General features: G+C 39.6%; 1 protein-coding gene across 2 annotated transcripts in view; it reads left to right on the plus strand.

Annotated features, from left to right (window-relative positions):
* The first annotated feature begins 3510 nt into the window (after positions 1-3510).
* Positions 3511-12200, plus strand: part of ddr2l (discoidin domain receptor family, member 2, like) — a 38050-nt gene continuing 29360 nt past the window's right edge. For both annotated transcript variants that reach the window (XM_004555765.5, XM_023152561.3), the window contains exon 1: positions 3511-3866. The gene's annotated coding sequence lies outside the window, so the exon portion shown is untranslated. The remainder of the gene's footprint in view (positions 3867-12200) is intronic.

Consider the following 12200-nt stretch of genomic DNA (forward strand, 5'->3'; position numbering starts at 1 on the left):
TGTTATTATGAACTGGGTGGAAATATAATCAATTTAATGGTAAAGCCCAAAAGAGGGGAGAATTTAGTTTCTAGTTTATTAAGAATTTGATCAGAAAAAAAAAATTCACAGTCATTGTCACACATTGTGACATATTACAGAGACAAAACCATGTCTACATAACAAACTTTTGTTACGTAGACATTACATTTAATATTTAATATATTATATTATAAATGCATGACTGTAAGGTTTAGGTATAAGGTTAAGAGAATTCACCTTAATGTAAGCGAACGTCCCCTGAAGTGACAGAAACAGGATAATGAGTAGGGATGGGTACTGGTGTCGGTTCTGACATAAACGGTAGTAACCAGACCGAAAAGCAGCGCACATTTCGGTGCTTTATTTCGGTGCTTTTTTTTTCCTGAGCTGTGATACACTTCTAGCCAATCATTTTACGTTTCCGAGGATAGTAGGCGGGGCCAGGTACGTGCGTTCTTTTAGAGCAGAGCTACAGATTAAAAATGCCCAAGGCGAAGCGGTCAAAGTCTGGCTGTACTTCACAGCAAAATATGCAAACTCAGCAGCCTGCAACAAGTGCTTTAAGCTGATACTGTGATACTGTCAAAGGAGGTAACACCAAGAATCCGATTAAACAGCTGGCGACGCAGAGCGTTTTTTTTAAAAGCCGAGAAATGCGCCGTATTTGATAGCTTGCTGCGAGACCTCACACCGTGCACGTCGGGTGGGTTGCCAGTTATCGGACCCGGAGCAACATCCCCCAAAAACCCGAAGAATAGAGTGCTGGCCCCCAGCCCTGCCAGTGTAGCAGAAATGATGACGGATGATGATGCAGCAGCAGCCGTTCTTCTCTGCATGAGTAGCTTCATGTTGTTCGTGTGTAATTTATGTTGAGTAGGCTAACCACGTTATTACATTAATGCATGTAAGGTGAACTAGCAAACATCATCATAGCTACATGCAGCTGTCTTCTTGTTTGATGGCAGATACTCCCTTCACCTTGGCCAAAAAGGCTAAAATGACCAAAGAAAAAGTGGGAAACAGTTAAACATGAGAGGTTTTTGGACAAAGTTTGTGTTCTCCATTCTTTAAGCACCGGTTCGAGCACCGTTTAAGCACCGGCACCGTTTCAAAAGTACCGATTTGGCACCGGTATCGGATAAAACCTAAACGATACCCATCCCTAATAATGAGTGTGTGGCGGATTCCCCTCTAATTGCCATCTTTGTTGTAGTGTACACAGCTCTTGCGTCACGCCACACTGAGGGAACTCTTGTCAACACCGGGTGACCCACAGGGAGGAAGTGATGTGTGAAGTAATGCAAAACACGAGTTTAAGGAAAATAATGAAAAACAAGCAGCAGCTCCCCCAGCTGGATGTGCTGCTTAAAGAAAGACAAGCAGAGAATAAAACATAACCTACAGAAGATTTTTGTATCCATAAGTTATAAAGACCTAAAAAAAAAGTTGTATTCTTGAATAAATTACTCAACAAAAAAGCTCAGAATAACATTAAACTATTTGCTGACAATTAAATGTTTATATGGAAGTTTTTTTATGCAAAGATGATGAAAAAACATAATGTCCTAGCTCCCCAGTGTGCTGGATTTAGTGTAAATGATGTCATTTTTTTATGGAAACATGCATCATATACCTGCGAGCACATGATACACAGATTTTTACCAATTATATATTTATTTTCTTTAAGAAACATTTCAACAAAAATCTTTCTAACTGTATTTTTAACTCATTTTTTCCATTGTGTGTTTCTCTTTCCTGCTTCATGATATGTGTGCACATTTGACCTTTTCTGTGTGTATTGTTCAAGATTGAATAGAATATTTGCCAGTGAGAGGCTTCCACTTGTAACAGAGAATTTTAAAAGTTCAGTACGTTTGCTGATGCTGATAAGCAGGTCTCTGCTTCCACCTGCTGGCTAAAAGACACACACACACACACACACACACACACACACACACACACACACACACACACACACACACAGTGGTTTTAGAATAACTGCATATGTTTGTTAAAATACAGTCCTTATGTAGGATAACAACTTACTATGCAAAGTATGTTTAACATAAAAAAAGATTCAACTTTGTTTTTTAAGTGCTACAAAGTTGTGAGGCACAGGTGGGTCACAGAGTCCACTCAGATATAAAATGCTTCTGTGAACAGAGATGGGGGGCAAGAACGGTCAAGATTCTCACAGCTTCACAGCTTGAGGTATGAACCTGTTGAGGAACTGCAAGGTTTTTGGTTTTGGTTCGTCTTCTATATCTTATCCCTGATGGTAGGAAGGAAAACAGGCTTTAATAAGGGTGCGAGGGTGTCCTGGATGATGATGGAAGCCCTGCAGATGTAGTGGTGGTTAAAGATCTCCAGCATGGGAGAGAGGGTGGCAACAATGATCTTTGCTGTTCTCACGAGACTGTCTAGATATTTCTTTTCAGACATTTTAATGCTTTCAAACCACACAGCATTTGAGTTGAGAGTAACAACCTTTCTCATTAAACTGGGAACAGGATCCATGATGATCAAAGTTGATGGTCTTCTGGGCTATGTCATCATCAGCACAGCACAGAAGGTCCTCGGCTGTGCACTCCTGTCCTTACAGGAGCTCTGTAACAGCAAAGCCCACAGTATCCTGAAGGGAACATCCCACGCAGCACATCCCCTGTTTCAGCTCATGAAGGCAGTACAAGACCATAAAAGCCAAAACAGTCAGACTGAAAAAAAGCACACATTCCACGGTTGGTGCAACTATAAATAAAATTATAAAACAACTGAATACAATAAGTAAACAATGGTATGTCCCCTTTCACTAAACCGTTCAATATCGGGCTAATAGCTTATATTAACTTCAAAAATCCAGGTGCATTAGTAAAATGCTCCTGATTAAGAACGACTTCCAAGAATATTAGAGCATATTTGAGACTTTTGAAAGTTTAAAATTGGGGCGTTTATCAGCAAAAGTCTTGCAACTACCAGTCTGAATATTAAATCCAAATGAACAGAAAAGTAAACGTTTTTAAGGTAAAAATTGTTAAATTATTAATTATCCTTTATTTAGTGTAAACTAAAATGTTTTCTTCAAACAGTAAGTCCAGCAATGTTCAAGTAAATGTAACTAGGGGAGAAAACCATGAAGTACTTATAATCTAATGCATGTCATGTGGTAATTTAAGGCAGTTTTTTAACTGGTTGCTGAACTTCATTTGTTTTCAAGCGTTTAAAAATCAATAAATCGAATGAATGGATCTGTAAGGTTTTTAATGTGCGATTGAACAGTGAACTAAGCGTAATTCGGATATTTAGCGACATTTAGTAGCCATTGTGCCGCTAAATATGGCGCTATTCAACAGCAACTAGCTGAAAGTGCAGCTCCGTGTAAGTACTATGATAATAACACGTTGCACTTTACATCACGTTGATGTAAAAGCCCTATCTTCCCTCCGTAGTCCCTTTCATAGGGCTCTTGTGCGCATGTCCTCCAGGCTCAGATGTCAGACACTCAGGGGGCTCATTGCCTTCCTCCTCCTCCTCCTCCTCCGCCTCTTCGGAAACGGGATGTGATGTAAATACACAGAAACTTTTTTTTCTGTCCCTCTCTCCTTGGTGTATGTCTTCTTCTTTCAACAAACTGCTGCGTTAAAAGTAGAATAAGAGCAAAAGAAGTAAAGTAAAAAGTCGCGTAAGTGAAGCATCCGGGAGGTAGTTTTGTCCACCATGATCCTGTGAGCTCCTACGTCTGTCTCCGACAACAAACTCAAGAGAAGCCGGACTGCACTCTGAGAAAAACGAATCGAAGCGGAGAGAGGCTCGCTGCTGGTGTGGACCCGGAGGGAAACTGCGGACAGGTAAAACAGCTGACACTTTCTGTGGGTTTGAAAGGACTGAGAGCGGAGGATCCACGCTGCGGGAAAACTCGTGATGATGAAAGTGCATGATGGTAACAGGGCAGAAATCAGATTCTTTATATTGAGGCCTAGATGAGATGGGACATCATATCTCTTCTTTGTTGTATTGAGAAAGATGCAGGAAAAATAATCAAGACATGATGCAACCAGCTGCAAATAGATATTTACTAATTGACCTACTAATCCTACCGTCCGAACAACAGACATGTCAGAAAACAAAGGTGTGATTAGGTTTACAGAGAGGAGGAGTTTGAAAATTCTGGGAATACTGTAGAAAAATGTGCAGGAAATAAAATAGTCAGTGAATTACTATTAATCTTTTAGGACAAAGGCAAAACTAAACTGTTTAACGTAAAACTTGAAGATGAAAAGTATGATATTGAAAAAGCCCACAAGGTTAGATGTTCAGTTGGTCATGATGTGTTTCAAGTTTCAAGGTATAGAAATGTTTTTTTTCCCTAAAAGAGAAGGTGATAGAAGTATAGTTCTGTCCTGTTTCACAATCATCCCTCTTCCAGATTATGTTTAACACCATGCGCTGTAGGGGTGCTCGATTGTTGTCTTCTGATGTGGTTAGATTCATTACATCTTTTTGTGTTGTTGCGATTTCAAATATTCACAATGATTTGACAATAGGTTGCTTCACACAGACTGAAGGAGTTTTAACCTGGATGATGACTGATGACTTCTTTGTGATAGCTTTTTTTAAACAAACTGACCAACTTCATGGCTCACTTGTAGATTCGTGTTTGGACCTCATCTGGTTCTAGATGTTTATAAATTGTACTAGCACACTCTATAGGGGTGAGGGGACCCCAGGGTTAAAATATGTTACTGGTCTAATGCAAAATACCAACCAGTGGTGCAAACAACTTGATGATAGTGAAAAAAATACTAAAAACCTTCTGGCACCAGCCTCCCTGCAGCACCAGTTAACGACTCCTTACCCTTCAGTGAAGTAAATGGTAAAGTTCTATAGGCTGTTGATGGGGATGCACAATTTGTGTTGACTGAAATAAAGTATTGCAGGATGCAGAACAGCTCGCTGTGCATTAGTTTGTGTTTGTATTTCTGTTGATAATATATATGCAGATGCATTACTGAGCTAGAAAAGTCCTTTAATGGCAGAAGCTGTGAAGCCTTTTAAAGGAACAATGTGTAACAGGTTTAGCACCAAAGTGAAAAGTTAATCAAAGCCAGGTATTTACACCAAAGTGAGCATAAATCACAGAGCTTAAATACAGGAGTAAATGAGGTCTTCTGTATATTTTACTGTGAACTGCTGTGGTTATGTTGTTATCGTGTAAAGAGAGAGCTCATTATCATGTTTGTGTGCAAAGACATTGCATGTGTTTGCAGTTTACAGTAAGTTAATGTCACCAGTCAGACAGCAGACAGGTACTGTTGCCGTTTAATTTAGAACAGCTTGTTAACTGCTTCAAGTGAGCACACATAGGATTTGCCAATCAGAGAGCAGGACTTTCGGTTGCATTGTGAGAGTCCTGCATGCAGAGGTGCGTCTACAGAACTTTGGTGTAAAAGTTTGTAGTCTGCTGTGTTATTATAAGCTTTGCATGTACAGTGTATTTGCATGCAGGTCCATGTGTGCGTGCTGCTGCTGACCTCTTCACCTGCAGTGGGATCATGTTTGGTTTATTTTCATGTTCAGCACTGAGTCAGCTCACGTTACAAGGATGAACTTATGGCTCACAGCAGCAGACCTTGAAGTGCAAACCCCAGTACGTTTGTTTTCCGTATCGCTATGATCATCATCAAACCTTAATTTCATCTGTGGCTCAAAAGTAAATATATGCAAAAGCAGAATGCAAACACAAATGGACAAATATGACCAAAAACATGCAGGTTGTGGACAAAAATGATGATGATACTACATTTACCAAGTATTTTTGCCACTTAATGTTGAAAATTAATAAATCAAGGTCATGGTGTTCTTATTTACTGCGCTGTTATCTTATTCCTTTAACCAGGAAGAGGTTTTAATATTAAGAATCATGTTTTGTGGGTGTGTTACTGGCTCACACAGGCAGCATTAACCCAACATGTTTTTCAATGGCAGTAGGGCAGGAGAAACTGGCGCTTCCAGAGAAAACCACAGGAAGAACATGCATACTGCCCACTCAAAGGCCCTGCCCAGGTTGGTTTGAACCCAGGACCCTGTTGCTGTCAGGCGACAGTCTTAAACACTGAGCCAGTGGTGCCAGGCTCAGCACAGTGGTCAAAAGTCTTCTTGAACAATATTGACACAGTTGTAATGGAAAAAACATGGTTTCCACATCAGTTATGGCTGTAACCTTTTTCCTTACAAATTTTTAAGTTGTTAACAGCTCTCTTTTAGTCATCTGACACATATTTTATATGTTCCCTGCCTGTAAATAATTCCAGGCTTTCATAATATCTAAGCTGTGTTATTGCCGGGGATGTGTTAGTATCTAAACTTAAGAAAGAGACATTTGAGGGTTTAGCAAAAGAACATCTGTTGACAGTTTAGTTTGATGTAGATTTAGAAATTCGATAAGCGTGAGCTTTAGATGCATTTCCCCAGCAGCCGATGTTTGGAATAATAAGAGAGTACAGAATACAAGAAAGAGGAGAGCGGTGCAAGGCTGAAAATCCCCTCCACACCATGCATGAACCGAGTCCAGAAGGATCTGGAGGTAGTTTATGAGATTTTCTTGAGCTCATCAAGATGATGTGTCCCAGTTTTTTGTTTTTGTTTTTTCAGTTTGATTTGTCCCGTTATTAAATTTGCTTTATCTCTCAGTAGTAAAGGAACCTTTCAAAAATGTGTAGATCTGGAACAAGTCCAAAAGTTAATCTGCCCTAAGCTGGGCCAAACCCCACCTCTGAAGAAGAAGAAAGAAATCCATCCATGACTTTTTGAGTAATCCTTCTAACAAACAGGCAAGTAAAAACCTATAGCACCAACCTACTTTGTAGTGGAAAAATATAGCTGTTCAGCTCACAGACACATTGCACAAGTTTCCAAAATTAGTGTCAAAATATTAATGAAGCAACTTTTTCTTTGCATTTTTTTAGGTACACTGATGCTAAAGTCCTAAAATACAGACTATTTATCGATGCCTTCATTTACTGATACTAACTAAACTTTCTATTGTCTGAAATATTCTGCTGAAAAGCTCTCGAAGGGGAGGAAAGTCCTAGAATCGGACTCCCTTTAAAAGTCCCCAAATCAGTGTAATGATCAGCAAACCAACAAATAACCAGCAAACTGCAAAGAAGGTGACCACAAACGTTTGACACTAACGTTTAATACACAGCTTGGTTAGTTATGGTACTTAAAGCAAAACTCACTTCATCAGCCTGACTTACAACAAATGTTATAAATTATACAGGCTTAAGTTGAGCCCACTGTGAGAAAGGGATTTAAATACTGCCAGTTTGTGAATATCTATGACTAACAGTAAATAATACAAGTGGTTTATTTGGAAACTACTTATCGACCAACAATGTGACGCAGTCTCTGCTTCCAGCTTCTCTAATGAGAGAACGTGCTGTTTAGATTACAGTGAACTGATATTTTAGGACACTTAGACACAAATGGAGGCACTGTTTTCTGACATTTTGTAGATAAAGCGATTTCTCTAAAAAGTAATTAACAGTGAGAAGTACCCCACCCCCAAACAAAGAACAAGGTTATTTCTATCAGCCTGGAGTTGAGTCAGTGACTATCCGACCCCTGCAGGTATTTAAGAGGCTTCATGTTTATGACGTGAGATGGTAAAAATTTCATTTGTTGTTTCTTGAAGAGACTCTGAGAGCAGCCTGGAGCTACATGGAGAGAGTGATTGCACAAGAGCAGGAGCTCAGTGTTTGGCTCACACTGTGAGAGCTGACACCTCAGCTCACTCACAAAGAAAAGCAATGAAAGACGCTTCACTCTGCTCAACTTGATGATTCTTATACCAACTGTGCAGTATATTACTCTTATTAAAGAAGTATAGGTCATGTTTGAGTGTAGCAGCAGCCGAGAATATAGCAAGCAGGATCCGATCTTGCGCTGCTACTGCTGTCATCATAAGCTCATGATGCCTAAACCTTCACCTTAAATCACATGATACTGAGGTGATTCTTGGGGAGGTGGAAAAAAAGTCAACTGAGACAAAGACCTGCAAAAGTTTTGTAGTCTCCACATGTAAAACTTTATTAACTCTGTTAACTGGGAAAATATTTGGCAAGAGCCAAATTTCTCAAGAAATATTGATGTTGCGGCGTTCTTCACTGATTTAGATTTCTTTTCTAGCAGAAAGGACTCTGCAAATGTTACACTGGCCACGTTCTTTGTGACAGTGAAGTAACAGATAGCAATGTAACCTGGTGCCTCTCCAGTGAGTCTCTCCAACTCCTCCGTCTTGTACTACAGCTGGCGACAGTCTCGGTTTTGCTCTGCAATCTTGGTGAGCTTGGCATAGAGGCATGTCTGTGCAGTGAGACCGTGGCTAGTTGTTTACCAGCAGCTGAACTTTCAAACTTATTTGTTCTCCCTTTGTATACAAAGAAACTGCTTAAATTAGTTGCCAAGTATACTTGGGTGGCTGTTAATATAGTGAAGTGTGGGAAAACACCGAGGGAGCATTGATGCAGAAGTCTGTACCTTAGCTCTGTGTAAAACTGTGACAAACGTCAAATCTAATTGTTTACAGGAAGAAACTGTTTCTTGGGTGTCAAAAAAACCCACCAAAGACAAGCTCATCTTATGAGCGCAATAGTAAACTAACCTTCATTATTCTTTGCTCCATTGTGAGTCAACAAAGGGCACCAAAAAAGAGGAAAAAAGGTACGAAAATGCAGATATTTCCCATGTACAGAGCCTTGTTACAAAGTAAAGATCTTACATCGGTTTGCATTGTTTGAGTGATGAAACCTTGTGTTTTCAGTCAAACGTGAGAAGGTGTTAAGAACATTTAAATAGCAAGTCTGGGTATCTGTTTTGGTCTATCTGTTGGTAATGACCATTTCCCTCTCTTTTCAATTTTTATTTCCCTTTTTTAAAGAAGATATTGGTGCTCAGCCAAAGCGATTCACATTCATGCTAAAAGATGTAGCATGTTTGCTTTTACAGTTTTGCTACAGAGAAAGAATTGATACTGTCTGAGAGTCCCCAGATGGGAAGTGTGTAATTGGACTCTGAGTGGCAACAAGCCACTGGCGGAAAGTGCTAAAGAGAAAGCAGAGAGATGCTGCTCAGACTTTCTTTTATCTGCATATGCACTGATGTCTGTAAACCTTGGCGTGGTAACCTACACCGTCGATGTGTTGATAGAAAGCAGGGGATAGTCACTTTACAGCCAAATAGTCTTTGTTTTAATGCTTTGGCCTCTCTGCACTCTGAGTCTGGCTTTGAGCTGAACGTTAACAAGATGACGTCAAACCATCTTCAAGAATCTCGATGAACGCTCTGGCTTTCCCATAAAGGATCATCAGACTTACAATATGCACGGCATTGGAGTTGCATCTCTTCTAAAATCTATCCAGCTCAATCTGGAGCCAATAAAGCCATCTATCTGTGGGAATCTAGGAAAAAGTTGACCTTTTTTTAGATTGTATCTCGCATGTTATATATTATATAATGCTATAATATATAATATGATATATCATCCTTCGCCCAACTAAATCTTTCACAAGTTTAGAAAAAGTTATCCAAAGTAATTTAACTTCAGGTCATTAAGTTACCACATAAATTCTTCGACCTTCTCGTCAGGTATTATTACGACATTCACGTAAAGCCTTTTTATAGAAATCCCACCACAGACGCACTGAAAAACACAAACACTTACAGGAAACTTCCACAATAGTTTTTGGAGAAACGTGTGCAGATAGTAGCTGCGGTTGGAGCCGAAGGAACATGTTTAAGTGTATTGAGTTTCCACCAGCCAGGCTGCAGCCAGCAGCTCATTAAACCCTTAAGAAACCACAAGGAGGATCTGTTAGAGTGGATCTGTGCAAGGCACATGAAAAGCAGAAGAAGAACGGCCAACATGGCAGCTGCTGAGAGAAGATGATATTGACTGAAATCGTCCGTGCCTATCACAACTTTATTAAAATTACATTTCTGTAAATTGCCAAAGGGATGCTCTGGTGGTTTGTGCACTGTCTGCTCTGAGATTGAGTCTTATCTGGTTTTAAAATAAGAAAAACAACTTGTCACTGCACTCTCAAATACTCTGTGTAGCTACTCTGCATTATTAGAAGTCTTATAGAAGGACTTTTCAACCGCCGACACTCCCATTCACAGCTTTTGTTCATATTTCTTGCAGTGTGGGATCCATTTCTTGCTCAATCATTTTCAAGTAACTCTCTCATAACAGCCCTTAATGGCTGGTTTAACTGTTGCTGCAAAGTACCCACATAAAAACATTGTTATTTTACAAGCTTCAATTTCCAAATGAACGACTTGCCGCTGAAAAGTTTGCTGGAGAATCATGTGAAGTCACTAGTTACTGAATGTGTTTTGCTTCAGCTGTGGTTAATGTAGCGGTCATATTCCCACCCGTTTACTTCCAGTAAGATCATTGACACCTTTGTTAGTCCTGCGGGGTGAGGAAAGGGTGAACAATCCTCAGTGATGTATCACACCCTCCTTATGGTGACTATGAGACTGATTACGATCAGGACAGACCTTTCCTGACTTCCCCTCTTCAGTGATCTTTTAAACTTTCCTGTGTAGCTTTGTTAATTAAATCCAGATAATATGAGGTAAGTGTCCCTTGCATTTTGTCGAGCACACTGATTTTAATTATTTGTAGCATCTTGATTTTTGTAGTTGCATCTATCTGACTGTTGCCACAAACTTGATGAGAATTCTTTCTAAAGTCGCTACAATGTGGCTACAATGTAGCTTGCTATCGCCAGTGTGTGAATGTGTGTGTGAATGGGTGAATGACTGAATGTAGTGTAAAGCGCTTTGGGGTCCTATGGACTAGAAAAGCGCTATACAAATGCAGGCCATTTACCATTACCATTTAATCAATTAGACCAATTGTTGACGACCCACCCTGAGACACCTTTTTGGATTTTGGTTTGGATTCTTGCAGCCGATTTGTGACAAGTGGGTTGGTAATGGTTGATCTAATCTATTAGTCCAATTGATTACCATGCCATAGGCTCCTGTATTGCTCCTTAGTATCAGACAGGTAAATTAGTAGTTTGTTAGTACACTCCATTTTGGTGTATTACATCTTCTGGTAATCAAATTAAAGAATCAATACCTATACTTATGTATAAAAAAATAACTTGTTTTTGTGCATTTTTTTACAATGTACTAAATCAGTGCTGCTGTACTTTTGCTAAAAGTCTATAAGATGAGTTGAACTGCACATTTATGAGTCTGCTGAGTGGATTTGACTAGTTGATTTGCAGAAGGGTTTGGTTTGAATCCAAAGATGCCCTGAATGCACTTTGGGATGTTAGCTGTTGGTTTATAGCTTTTTGGCTCATTAAGAAATTTCTCTCCTGTCCATGCATGCAAGTCAGGCTGGTAAATATGCAGATAAGTATATTCAACAGTTAAGTCACTCTTTTTCAGTTCTCCTGAGTTTTTATTCAAGTCTTACTAGGGTTTATCCCCATAATAACCACCACCTGCTGACCCATCACTTCTCCAGAAAACAGCATCAACCATTTCTGAAAATCCCCGTCCTGTGTAGTGAGAGATTACGTAGTTTTTAAAGAATGTCTGAAGTCTCTTACGTTCCGTGATAATCATCCATAAGGAGTATAGATTCTCATGAACAACTTGACTCATTGCAGTTTTCCCCTGTTGACTGAACAGTTAAAATGAGTAAGTAAACCTACAGACTTTTTCAAATTGTTTTTTTTTTTTTTTGTACTTGCTCACAGCTGGTTTAAAACCTCGGGAACTGGAGCTTGAAGAACACAAGGGAACATTGTCTTGCACTCCATGAGAATAGCTACCTTAATACAAGCAATGTGTCAGTTAAACTGAAGTCAGATCTTAGATAGGCTGCGTTTTTCTTTCTTGTGACACCTTACTTTCTTGGCTTTAAATGCCGTGCTGCTACACATGGATCTCTACAAGTTTGTGACTGGTTATGTGCTGACAACACGGCCTCTTTCTTTTGAAGGGTTAAGTTTGACTTGAATGGTTTATCTGTATTTATCTGAGTTCCTAACCACTTTCATGTGACTGCTAAACCTGGTTTTTAGTGTTAGGGTCAGTAAAAGCAACCGAGGAAGGGCTGTACTGGGTATGTTGAATTTGCTTGTTAGCACAGG

Source organism: Maylandia zebra, linkage group LG12 (genome assembly GCF_041146795.1).
Source record: "Maylandia zebra isolate NMK-2024a linkage group LG12, Mzebra_GT3a, whole genome shotgun sequence".
In the NCBI taxonomy this organism is placed as follows: domain Eukaryota; kingdom Metazoa; phylum Chordata; class Actinopteri; order Cichliformes; family Cichlidae; genus Maylandia; species Maylandia zebra.